This window comes from Antechinus flavipes, chromosome 2 (genome assembly GCF_016432865.1).
Source record: "Antechinus flavipes isolate AdamAnt ecotype Samford, QLD, Australia chromosome 2, AdamAnt_v2, whole genome shotgun sequence".
Taxonomy (NCBI): domain Eukaryota; kingdom Metazoa; phylum Chordata; class Mammalia; order Dasyuromorphia; family Dasyuridae; genus Antechinus; species Antechinus flavipes.
Genome location: NC_067399.1, coordinates 170,068,775 through 170,083,131, shown reverse-complemented (window position 1 = coordinate 170,083,131; position 14,357 = coordinate 170,068,775).

The following is a 14,357-nucleotide window of genomic DNA, read 5'->3' as shown; positions in this document are numbered from 1 at the left end:
GAGGAAGGAAAACATTCTGGATATAAGGAAAAACTAGAAAGAATGAGTAAAGCAAAGAAATGGAGTGTCTTGTGTATATCAGGTATTTAATGCTTAGTGAATAATCATTATTATTGTTTTCTTAAAGCTTTTTTATTTTTCAAAACATGCATGGATAATTCTGAGATATTGATCCTTGCAAAACCTTGTGTTCCAATACCCCACCCCCGCCTTCACTCACACCCTTTCCTTGATGACAAATACTCCAATATATGTTAAACATACTACTATTATTGATAATAATAATGATTAGTGTTTTTTGTGGTATTTTAAGGTCTTCAAAGCATTCTGCAAACTCATTTTAGTTATGTCATTTTAGCTCCAAAATAACCCTGAGAGGTAAGTGTTATTATTATTCCTATTTTTATAAATGAAGAAATTAAGGCAGATAGACATTAAGTAACTTGGGCTGCATTTCATAGCTAGAATGTAGCTGATGAAGGCTTTAAATTCACTTCTTCCCTATAGTTTTCTTGCTGATTTTCCAAGTCCATTCCTCAATTGACTATGTCATGCTCCAATTCTTAATCAGTAGGACTTGCTAGATCTTATTCTTACTCCTCTGACATAACTGTTAAGAACCCAGCCTGGGGACAGCTAGATGGTAGAGTGGATGAGCACTGGCCCTGGAGTCAGGCGGAACCTGAGTTCAAATCCAACCTGAGGCACTTGACACTAGCTGTATGACCCTGGGCATGTCATTTAAACCTGACTGCCTCACAATAACAGGCTTATCACCATAGCAGGATGAGGAACTGAGTAGAAGTACCTGACTCAATCATAGTCTCCTCGCTAGTGAAGCATTGTATAAATTTGTATCTCCTGAATATTCATTAAAGAATATTTCATTCATTCCTTAAGCACTTCTCCCCGAAAAAAGGTACAGTTGGAAAAGATCCATTTGAAATTTTCACATCTTTTAGGTCCCTATGTGATGGTATTTTTCCAAAAGAGAAGAATCATCAATGTCATTAAATACATAAAGGGTAATGATCAAAGGGTATCTGGCTTATAGTAAAGCAGGAAAAATAAAACAGACCTTGGAAAAACTTCTTAATTATCCACATAATAAAATGTCAAAATAGGCTAATGAGAGAGGTTAGACTGTCTCCATTTTAAGAGATCTTCAAAAAAAGATTTGACAACCATCTGTTGGGAATAGTTTGAAGTTTGATTTGAGGAAATCTTAAGGGAACAAATGATCTCTGGAGAGCTCAACCAGCTATGTTATTCTATTTCTTTAAGGCTATAAAAGAAAAGTAACTGGCTTCTTCTCAGTGATAAAGACCTTTCTGTCTAATTTAGTCACACACATGAATCATCTTTATGCCAAACTCTACCATAGCTCACAGAGGATGGATGACTGGGATGAATATCCCTCTCTTAGGATACTGCTGCTGTCATTCTAATGAATTAGAAAAAAATGTTCCTAAAATTTTAGGATCATAGGATTTTAGAGTTGAGAGGAGCCTTGATATCAGCTAGTCCAATCTTCTGTCTCTCTGTTTCTCTCTCAGTGCAATACACACATTCATACATATTTACATATGTGCATATATACATATACACACATAGATATGTATATATGCACACTCACATGAGTTACATATGTTAGCCCGTGCATATACACCCTCATTTGTATATGATATGTATGTGTGTGTATATATATGTTTGTGTATGCATGTATGTTACATCTTTATCTATGGGGAAGGGGAAAAAGAGAGAGAGAAGGTTGAATTAAATGATGTCAAGGCTTTTTTCAGCTCTGAAATTCTATGATCCTAAAGTTTTATAAACATATTTTTCTTATTCATTAAAATGAGAGCAGCTATATCCTGAGGGGGGGGGAGAATGGGAGAGAGAGAGAGTGGGAAAGGTAGAGAGAAAGGAGAAAGAGAAGGAGGGAGGGAGAGAGAGGGAGAAGAAGAGAAAGAGGAAGAGGTAGAGGGAAAGGAAGAGAAAGGAGGAGAAAAAAGGGGAAGGAGACAGAGGGAGAGGAAGAGAGAGACAAAGATGTGGGAAAAAGAGAGAAAGTGAGATTGAGACAGAGAGAGAGAGAAAGAGAAAGATTGAGAAACAGAGATTGAGAGAGAGAGACAGAGAGACTGAGAGACAGATTGAGATGGAGAGAGACAGAGAGACAAAGAGAGACAGAGAGACAGACAGACAGATAGAGACAGAGACAGAGAGAGACACAGAGAGAAAAGATGGGAAGGAGGAAAGAAGAAAGAGATCTTTCTATAGAAGGCTGGATTAGGACTCCAGGACTTCCAGTTAACTCCATTGTTCATCTGCAGCTCTTCTCCATTCTGACTACACAGAACATCATGCTCCCAACAAAAACCAGGTGTTTCCAGGTATCCTACTCTCTCCCACTCCCCCTCCCATTTTTTCAGCTTCCTTTCAGATGCTGTCTTCCCCCATTATATTGTAAGGTTATTGAAGGCAGGGATTTTCTTTTTTCTTATTTGTATGCCCTGTGTTAGTGCCACATACTAGACACTTAAGAAATGTATATTGTATTGTATCATAATGTACTGTATTGTATTGTTAACACCCACTTTTATATAAGATAAGGAAACTGAAGCTCCAAGAGGCTCCTCTCCTCCCCCTCCCAAAAGAGAGTGACTTGCAAATTGGCATTCAAAGGCATGTCATCTCCCTTTCTGCTACACCGTGCGAGTTACTTAACTGAAGAATAAATTTGACCAAAAAATTTCTTCAATAAAGAATATGTTTATGTTTTGCTTATTGGATTTTCTGTACTAAATACAGAGCTGCCTTCTGTTAGCTGTACTGCTCTCACTAACAATTGCTTCTGATTGAAATGGGGCTTAGGTATGGGCTCCAACCATGATGGATGGTAGGTAACAGAAAATGAAAGGTCAGTGAAGATCAGCATTGAACTTTACTCAGCAAGCCTTTCCATCTTGCCATTCTTAGTAGTCCCTTTTGAAAACAGGAGAACACTCTTGGGGTTTAGGCATATTTCATTTACAAATGAATAATCTCTTGGTAAAATAGACAAAATACATACATGACCTCAACCTTGACACTGATTCCATAGCTACTACATTTCCATTTTGTAATGCCAATTGTGTTTCTATGAGAAATTATAGGTATATATACCTACCTGGCTATAATTTAAATCATAAATGATTGGCATTATTAAGTGCCCCCTGAATAATAAGGTTTATCCTATAAACTTTGGGAGGATATGAGGAGAAAAAATTGTCCCTGCTCTCAATCAATAAATTAATAATTGATCATTTAGTGTCTTCTTTGTACTATACCAAGCACAAATACAAAAACAAAACATTTATTTCTCACAAAGAACTTAGATTCTGTTGGAGGAAACACCTTCTATAAATAAAGATATATGTATCATGTAAATATGATAATTTAGAGAGGAAGGGAAAAAGAGCTTTAGTATCTGAGAAAAAAAGGGGGGGGAGGGAGTAAAGTGACTTGCCCAGGATCACAAAACTAGAATGTGTCTGAGATTAAATTTGAACTCGGTTCTTCCTGTCTAGTCCTGAAGCTCTATACACTGCACCTAGCTACCAAGAACTCCACTTTACAGTTAAGGATACTGAGGCAGGAAGAGGTTGGGTGACTTGATCACAGTCATACAAGTAGTAAGTTTTAGAAGTCAAGTTTGAACTGAAAACTAAGAATGGTAGGGAGGGGAAAGTAGGTACCAATCCAGGCCATGACAGAGTCCTTTTGCCAGATGGGAAATCCATGAGATATCAACCCTGGGTGTCCTCCTTCTAGAGGATTTGGGAAAAGCTCTCTAATGTCTATTTTCTAACCTCTCTAAGCAGAAGGAAGAACCATTATCCTTCCACTCATCTAGATTCACATACTGGGAACCTTGACTCTTCCCTATCTTTCACTAACCAAACCTACATCCAGTCAAGTCCCAAATCTTGCCATTTGATCTCTCTTCTCCTTGTCCCCTTTATTCTACCATCCTACTTCAGGTCTTCATCTCCTCCCTTCTGGACTATCACAATAATTTCTTAATAGACCTCTTGCTCCCCATCTCCCTCTTCCACCTGGAAGCCAAAGGTATCTTATCAAAGCATACAAGAATACAACCATTTCACTGCCCTACTAAAACATTTTCAGCAGTTCATTTCTACTTATATGATAAAATATAAAATCCTATTTAACATTTAAATCCTTCACTGTTGATTCTTTTCTCCCTTTCCAGACTTATTTTTCATTACTTATCCCTTTATATAATCTCTGTTCTAACCAATCTGACCTACTTTCTTCAGGTCTGGAAGGACCCTCAGGCTCTCTTCTCTTCCTCTCTGAAACTTTCATTTTCTTCAGAACTTGATTCAGATGTCACCAAGTATACTATGTCATTTTTGATCTTCCCAATTAATAATGCTGTTTTCATTTCCGAAATCTTACGTTTGTGTCTCATACATTTTATTTGAAGATTACATGGCATAATGTGTAGCATGCCAATCTTAAAGTATGAAAGACCCGGGACAGGTCTGATATACTCTCAATGCTCCAAGCACCTATCTCACTATCAGTCATAGAATAATTATTGCTAGCTATTACATGGAATAAACCAATGGGCCTAGAGTTAAGAAGATCTGAGTTCAAATCCAGATTCAGCAACTTACCTCAGAGTAGCTAAGTGACATAATGCATAGAGCAAAGAGTTTGGAATTAGGAAATTTAATCTTCATGAATTCAAATCTATTCTCAGAGACTCCCTGTGTGCCCATGACCAAGTCATTTAATTCTGTTTGCTTCAGTTTCCTCATCTGTAAAATGAGTGAGAGAAGCAAATGGCAAACTAATGTAGTATTTTTGCCAAGAAAACCCCAAAAGAGGTCATGAAGAGTTGGACATGACTGAATAACAATAATTCTGATCTAGTCACTTGATCTCAGTTTGCCTCATTTTTGTCAATTGTAGAATGGGGACAATAAAAGGAATTACCTACCAGAATTAGTGTCTTGATAATATTTGTAAAATCTCTTAGTACATTGCCTGGAACAAAGCTAGTGCTTATTTTGATGTTTTCTTCTTTATCCATATTACCTCACACCAATAAAATCATAGATCCTGACCAAAAAAAATTAAATATCCTTCACAATTATCTATTGGCATGTTATATTACTTAAAAAGAGGATATAGTTTCCTAAAGGACAAGGGATTGTTTCCTTTTTTCCTGGTTTCTCATTGGATTTCTGGGGTTTAGAAATCTTAGAGCAATGTTCTGCACATAGTGAGCATTTAACAAATGTTTATCGATAGAATACATAACTTTTGTGGAGAAACTGACAAATACACTGAGGATCTAATTCTCTGACTCATTGGTATTTAAAAACATCAGTAATCTCCGTGTCTTGTTGTCATGAAGCTTTTAAAAAAAAAACTAACTCACTCTCCTAATTGATCTTTTGTGTATCTTGTAGACATTCTCCTCAAAACTGTGAGGTCAAATCTGCTTCTGTTTGCCATTGTCACTAGAAAAATGAGCTACAGCAAGAGAAGCTACATGTCTTAACTTTAAACTACTACACCTTTTGGACAGAATGACAAGGAGGCACATGGCTAAGTGTGGGGGTTAAATATGTTGTTGCTCTGTGTAACTGATGGATCTGACACTTGTAATTGAGGGGACCAGATGCTATGCTTTCCCCGTTCCCCTACTGATACCTCTTTCAATGAATATAAAAACCTCACTTCAAAAAGGCACTCATAAGCTCTGCTGATATGGGACTGCATACCAATGACTGAACAGGGTGTGGGGTAGAGAAGAACAGTCATAACTGACATTGTCATGAGCAGTTACACTCTTGAGAAGAATCAAGTTCAATTTCCATCAGGGCAAGAGGATACAGAAAATCTGAGAGGCCTGAAAACAAATAAGATTTATGGGAAATAAAATAAAATAAGCAAATGCTTAGCCTTTGATTAATATTCTTCAGGGATCATGTGATTGACAAGAAGGGGATGGAGTTTTTTCATCAAACCTCCAGGTTTGCTCAGGAAAAGTTCAGAAAAAAATTATGCATGAGACAGAGTAACTAAAGCTAAATCTACATGATAAGAAGGCGAAATGCTGTGCAAAATTAAAAAAAAAACATGAAATACCATCAAAGAACTTAAATACTTAAGGGCTCCTATGGAGTTCATTGATCCTCCTTCCCCATCCTACTCATGCTGGGTTTAGGCAGTACAGATTTTCTCAAAGATCTAGTCTTAGACACCCTTTGTGAGGATTTCTACTCAGTTTTCCCATATCAGTGACTCATTGAAGGATAAAAGAAAGAATAACAAAAGAACAAAAATTTCCCAAGAGACTAATGATTTAAAGCAAATTTAAAGAATACTGGGATAGAGAGAAGGGTTGAATTAATATTCCATGAACTTATCCTGGTGATACTCTTGAGTGAATCAATATATTTTATAGGAGAAAAAGTTACATAGCTGAAGAGAAGGAAACTAACTGACTCATTGGACCAGCAAACTATGAAGGGACAGTAATTTCTTTAATGTCTTGACAAGATGGGAGGATAATAGGATAAAAAATAAATGAGAGAGACTTAAATCAATCAGAAGGTAGTGGGGAAGAGTGCTCACTTTAAAAGAAAGAAAAATATATCATTAGAAAAGATTTGCATAGTATAAAGTATATCTATGGGGCCTTCTAATGGACTTCCTTGGGAGGAATTTGCACATTAGAACACTATTTTCTATGAAGACAAAGTATCCCTTCCAGGGACAGCTAGGTGGTACCATACATAGAGTACTGGGTCTTGAATCAGGAATACCTGAGTTCAAATCCAATCTTGGACTCTCAGTCATTGTGTGTACCTGAGCAAGTCACTCAATCCTGCTTGCTTCAATTTCTTTATTGGGAAAAAGAAATGGTAGAACATCTCGTATCTTTGTCAAGAAAATCCCAAAACTCAAACAGATGGGGTCACAAAGAGTTAGACATAACTGAAGTGACTGAATAGCAAGAAGTCTCCTAGAGAGGGATGTGATGATTTGTAAGAGTAGCCAACAGATGAAGTGGGGGGGGGAGGTAGATAAGATGGTCTAATCTTGAGGAATAATATATAAATGTGATATGAACAGATGCTAGGACTGGGCCATATAATTTGGGAATAAAGAATGGCTTAACCAATAACACTACTTTCAATCAACACTGTTCCTTTCATAAATTGCTATTTCTAAAGGAGAGGCTTGTGTGAGACTCAGTAGGGGGGAAAAGGATAAAGTAAGGTCTATAAATACCACAAATGAAATAGGATAGAGGAAGAATTCAAATTTAATACTCCTGAAACTACTCTCCTGAGGGAAACAGAAAGAATAAAGAATTAACAAGTAAGTGTAAAGCCCATCAACTAGGGAATGGAATTCAGAATAAAATAGTGGGAAAGAGAAATACCATGTTTCCCCGATAAGACGACACTGTCTTATTATTTTTTTGGACAGAAAAACACCAGAGAGCTTATTTTCAGGGGAGGGCTTATTTTAATGAACATTGACAGCAATTTTAATAAACAGGTAAATGTGAACAAAAAAAAAGTAATCTTTATTCAGTAATGATCATGTCTCTCCTCTGTGGCACTGCTCTCAATGACGCCAGCAAGCATATCACTGGGGAAGAACAGGAGGACGCACTCACTGCTGCAGCTCTGATTGGATGCAGCTCAGAGCGCGGAGTGCATTTCACCCAGGGCAGGAGGAAGGGGGGACAGACGGTGCATACAGAGGGTACCGTAATATAGCGTGTAGTGCAGGGGATCACCTTCGCTACAGTAGCAATCTCAATAGGGCTTATTTTCGGGGAGGGCTTATTTTAGAGGAATCTTACACAGTAAGGGGAGGCTTATTTTCGGGATAGGTCTTATTATCAGGGAAACACGGTAAAGAGACAAAGAAAAACTTTTTGAAAAAAGAAGTGGAGACAGAACAGATGCTATCTATGAGGACTAGCCATACAAATTGTACAAAATCATGAATATGATGGAATATTATTATTGTTATTCATTCTTCATTCTCAGAAGGCCAATGTCATCACAAGTGTGAGTATGATGTTTTGACTTGTTCATGAATTGGATTTGGATGAGGCAGAGCTAAGCAAAGTCATCAGCCTTGCTCTTTCCTCCAATCATCTGAGTTCAGTGGCAAGAAAATGTCAAGATAATCTTGCTACAAGAAACAAACAAACAAAAAAAGATAAATGATTCTATAAAAGCCTGGAAAGACTTACATGAAACTGATACAAAGTGCAGTAAGCAGAATAACAAAATATACATAACACCTAAAATGATGCAAAAAGAACCACCTCCCCAAGTTGTAAAGGGCTGAAACTTCAAAAAGATGTGCTTGAATCAGACCACTGAGCACTTAAGGCTAATTACCTATTCAATATAAGACAATGAGTCTATCAGCATATGTTTGGATAAATGGCTCTTCTTACCATTGGTGTGGGCTCAATGTTTGGGGTTAAGATAATTGTAGGCAAGGATTAGAGCTGGGGTGACAGAGGACAGAGATTCACTTGGCTACAGGACAAGGAGGAGAAAGGTGGGGATTCTGGACTTCAGAACAGAGAACAGATCTTTGGCAAAACTTCTGGCAGTTGGCCTGCTTTTCCCCCTAAAGACAAAAGACTTTTACTTATCCTGACTCTGGCTGATCCTAAGGCTTCCAGGGAGCTAGCTCGGAGTTAACACCAAACCATCTAAAAAGAATATTATAAAATTATAAACTACAAGATTGGCTCCAAAGAAGATATATTTAAAAATATTACATGTCTTTGCTACAAATGTGGAATATTGCACATAATGTTAGATTTTCTTCAAGTATGTTGATTAATTTTGATGAATTTTCTTCTTTCTATGAAAAATGGTTATAAGAAGCAAGAACAGAAGGAGTGGGAGAAAGGAATAGAGAAAAGAAATGGGAGCAAGAGGAGTAAATCCAAAGAAACAAAAATATTGAAAATATATTTTAAAGAACAAAAAGAGAAAAGGATATCTCAAAGGAATTTAAGTTAGGAAGTTGGAAAGCAGAGGGAAATTTTTGAATACTGAGCAGAAAAAGAGAAATATCAAAAGGGAGAGAAGAAACAGATGAGTTAAATAAATAGCAAAAGAGGAAATTAACAATTTAAATAAAGTTAAGATAATTAGAATAGGCCAAAGGAGACACCTTTCTCTAGGAAATGATGGAAATGAAGAATGCAACTCTAGGAAACAGGTGAGAATCAAAGTAGCATAAGCAAAATCACAGACTGACTTAAAAGAAGAAGGGGAACAACATATCATTTGCACTCCTTCTGTTGTTGATTGCTTGCATTTTTGTTTTTCTTCCCAGGCTATTTTTACCTTCTTTCTAAATTTGATTTTTCTTGTGCAACAAGATAACCAGATAAATATGTATACATATATTGTATTGAACATATACTTTAACATGTTTAACATGTATGGGACTGCCTGCCATCTAGGGGAGGGGGTGGAGGGAAGGAGGGAAAAAGTTGGAATAGAAGTTTTTGTGAAGGTCAATGTTGAAAAATTACCCATGTATATGTTTTGTCAAAAAAGCTATAATAAAAAAAAGAAGGGGATAAAAAGTAGTATTAAGTAAATAAATGGTAGAAATCACAAGCCTAACAATCATAATCTTAAATGTAAATAGATCTAACAATCAAATAAAATGAATTAGTAAAATTAATCAAAATTTATTAAGCATCAACTCTAATGGCAGGAAAGAATGCGAACATATGTAAATATATACACACATATACAAGAGAGATATCTTGGAGTTAAAAGCACAACAGATGAGGGATACCATATAGAAAGAGTCAATTGAATTGAGTCCTGAAGAAAACTAAACTTGCTGAGAAGTAGACATAAGGGGTCAGTTCATTTCAGGAATGAGAAACAGACAGTAAAAAAAAGTTAAAATTCTTAATGTCAAAAAATAAATAAGGAAATTGTGTTGTACTTTAAGGTATAATAACACCATTCCTAGGAGCTAATCAAACTTAGCATAGTTTTGCTGATGAATTGATTGGCAGTCAAACATTATCATATTAAACACTTACGTACCAAATGGTCTAGCATCTGAATTCATCAAAGAAATTGTCTTCCAAGTGCCTAGCCACTTTCATGCTTTTTAAATTGTATATGTGGTTGGCAAAATCTTTTCAGGATTTGATTCCATTCTACATAAGGATAATGCTTAACACTGAAGGATATTGAATATGGAAGATCCTAGACCTGTGAATTCATTGCTATAGGAAATTCCTAGATGAAATCATTTCTCTATCATGGTAAATGTGTATTTTCCTCTAACCTATAGGTTTTTAAAATAAATGTATTCTTTATTTTGAAATTCTTGTCTTTTTAAATTTTGAGTTCCAAATTCTCTCCTTTCTTCATGACCCTTCTACTATCTGAGAAGGCAAGCAATATTATATCAGTTATATACATGAAATAATGGAAAACTATTTCTATATTAGCCATATCACAAAAAAGGCAATATAAGTGAGGAAAGCATACTTCAATTTACATTGAGAGCTCATTCATCAGTTCTTTCTCTGGACATGGATGGCACTTTAAAAAAAATTATACCCATGCTTTAGAATTATTTTGGATCATTGTATTGAAGAGTATCCAAGTTCTTCATAATTGATTATAATTAAAACATTGCTGTTACTGTGTATAATAATTGAGTTCTTCTCACTTCACTTTGCATCAGTTCATATAGGTCTTGCCATGGTTTTTCTGAAACTATACTTCTCATCATTTCTTATAGCATCAATAGCATTCCATCACAATCATATACCACCATTTGTTCAGCCATTGCCCAATTGATGAACATTCCCTCAATTCTCAATTCTTTGTGACCACAAAAAGAACTGCTATATTTTGTACGTATAGGTCATTTTCCTTTACTCTTGATTTCTTAAAGATACCAGACTTAATAATAGTATTGCCTGATCAAAGGATATATACAGCTTTATAAACCTTTGGGCATAGTTCCAATTTAATACCCAAGAATAATTGGACTAGTTCACAATTGAACCCAGTTTATTATCCTGATTTTTTCCCATCTTCTCCAGCATTTATCATTTTTATAGATATGAGTTGATACCACAGAATTGATTTAATTTGCCTATTTCTAAATAATAGTGATTTGGAGAATTTTTGTATGACTATACATAGCTTCAATTTCTTCTTCATAACACTACCTTTTCACATTCTTTGACCTTTTATCAAACAGGAGATAGCTCTTATCTTTATAAATTTATCTCTGTTCCTACATATTTGATAAATGAAGCCTTTATCAGAAAATTTTGCAGTAAAAGATTTGATATCCATTATCTATTGTGCTTTTTAGCAAAAATGTGGTTTCCCTGATAATTTCTTTTTGCTTTGCTTTGTCTGAGATCATATTTGTTGTTCCTGCCTTTTAAACTTCAGCTGAATGAAGCATAATAGATTCTGCCCTGGTATTTATTTTAACTCTGTATATGTCTTTCTTTTTCAAGTGTGTATCTTATAAACAGTTCATTGTTGGATTATGGTTTCTAATATATTCAACTACTTGCTTCCATTTTATGGGTGTGTTCATCCCATTCACATTCACAGTTATGATTAATTATGTATTTCCCTTTACCCTTTTTTCTTCTATTATCTTTCTATATTTTTATCCTGTCCTTTCTCAAAATTTTGTTTAATTCTGACCACTTCCTCCTTTAATCTGCTCTCCTTTTTTGTAATCTTGTCCCCTACTATTCCAGTATCCCTTTCCCTCCCTAATGCCTTATTGGGTAAAAGAAATTTCTATGTCCAACTATATGCAAGTACATATGTATGTATATATGTACATACATATATATATATATATATATATTTGATGTAAATATATATAATACACATGTTCATATGTTCTTCCCTCTTTGAACCAGTTCCAATGAAAGTAAGCCTTGAGTCTTGCTCACCACCTCATTTCTCCTCTTTGTCTTCCAGTGCAAAAATTTCTCCTTCCATGCCATCTATTATGTGAGAAAAGTTGTCCCATTCTACTTCTCACTTTCCCATTTTCCCAGTACATCCTTCTTCCTACTTCCCTTCATAAGTAAGACAGAACAGAGAATCTAAAATTGTTTGGAAAGAAGCTTTATAAGCCTCACATTTCACCTCAGCAAAACAAGGGGATTAGAATGAGAGTATCTTTGGCATTTATTCCAGGCCTGCAGACAAAAGGAAGGCATCTGGGTCAATAGTCAGGAGGATCCTAATGGGATTTGTAAAATATTCCCCCCCCTCAAACCAATGAACTCAGATTATCACCAGATGACAGATACAGAAAGTAAGTACCTTGAACCCCTGTGAGTCTCAAGAACAGTTACCTTTAGCCTTAATGGTAGAGTCTGCAACAAGAAAAGGTCAAAAATCTTCCTAATCTCTTCAGGGAAATTTGCGAAACAAGACTCAAATCTCATTTTTAAGTTCTTTTAGATTTGCCTATTCCTTTTAATTGGGCTAACTCTCAAAACGATCCCAGGAAAATGGGATGGGAAAGAAATCCCATCTTTCAATTAAACTTGGCAGCATGAGGATTTTGGTTTAAAAAAAAAAGCAGTTGTAAACACAGGATTTGGGAAAAGACAATGGCTTCAGCATCTGAATCAAACTGTTTTCTTCCCAAGCTAACCCTCCTTCCCTTATGACTACTCACCAAAAGAAAGGCACTTAACTGGAAATGAAAGTTAACTGCTTGCACTATTTTCTGATAGGCCAAGAAGATGAGAAAGTCTCCTAGCACATGATATTGTGTGAGAAAGCTTTACTCTGAAACTAAATGACAAAAGAGGGTGAACTTGATTAATTTTTTCACATGAATTGAGTTTAAATATTTGGTGGACACATATTTTTGTTTGAAGGGCTTCTTCAATCTTCACCCCCCTTTGCAAGGATATGGGATTCTGCCGAGAGGTAGTACAAAGGCCACCTCAACCTTTGATGCACAATAAGTTTTCTGCCACATTGCAGAGATACCCTTGTTGAGCAAGGATCATTGATTTGTGATAGTGGGAATGAGTGTAAGCCTAGGATCACAGCCAGTGGCTATGTGAACAGCGATGCCTGAATAGGGCCTCTCACCTGTGAGCACACTGCAAAATTGCTGGATCAGCTCTCCTCTCATTGGCAGATGCCAGGTATATGCAAAGCCTACGAGCTGCTTCTCTGAATGGTGATTGGGGATTGTCTACTGTTCACGCACTGATCATGCTTGCAAAAATGTATATCAACAAGATTGTGCAGCATAATAAACTGGAGCTCTTTTCTCACCCTATGAGTCTCCCACCTCATTCACCTCACCTCTGATATCAAAGGGCTCATATGACATGAGCTCTTAAAAGACGGTGACAACTGACTCCTATGAACAGGGACAGGAACCTGAAAAGATGCCAGAGCGATCACTTCATGGTCAAGCACTGCTACATGTCAAGCCAACCTCTACAAGGACTCCAGAAAGAAAGCCTGCCAAACTGTGCTGTTTCCAGACCAAGCAGAATATGGTGGAGAATGGTTAAGTTACCTACTGGGGCAGAAAATAGGCACTCTACTCCCTTCAGACTGGGAAGCATGTGTCAAGACTATATATAAAGGTATAAAAGAGCAGGGGTGCACAGTTCAATTAAGAGACATTAGGAAATTTCTGGACATTGCTTACAAAGTTTCTCCATGGTTACCTGAAGATGGCTGTTATAATTGTGATACATGGATTCTTTTTGGTGAACAGCTCTCTGCTTTTGATAAACAATGCCCAGGAAAAATATAAAATATTCTCATCAAACAAAGTCTGAAATCAGAATCAGAAAAGGAGCTCAGGAAATTTACAGTTGGAGAACAGATAGATGCATCTCTTAGCAGTAATGTCCCTCTGCTGATCCTGAGCAAGATGATTTTGAATGATCTCTTTCTCTCCCTCCACCTTCAGCTCTGCTTTATTTTTGTCTATCCAGATCTACAGCCTTTCAAAGGCTCTCCTAATGTAAAAAATGAAATAAGAACTGAGGAAAAGCAGAATCAGATATATAAAACAAAGACTGTCGTGACACTTAGCGGACAAAAAGCAAAAGGTAATCAGTTATATTCTTTATCTTCAAAAAGTTTTGCAGCTGGCTAGAGATCAAGGAAAAGATAGGGAGGGCTGGGAAGAATTATATCCTATTATAGAGGAGAATGATCCTTTTAACCCAGGGCAGAGAAGACATAGACATGAACCACTTCCCTTTAAAGTTCTAA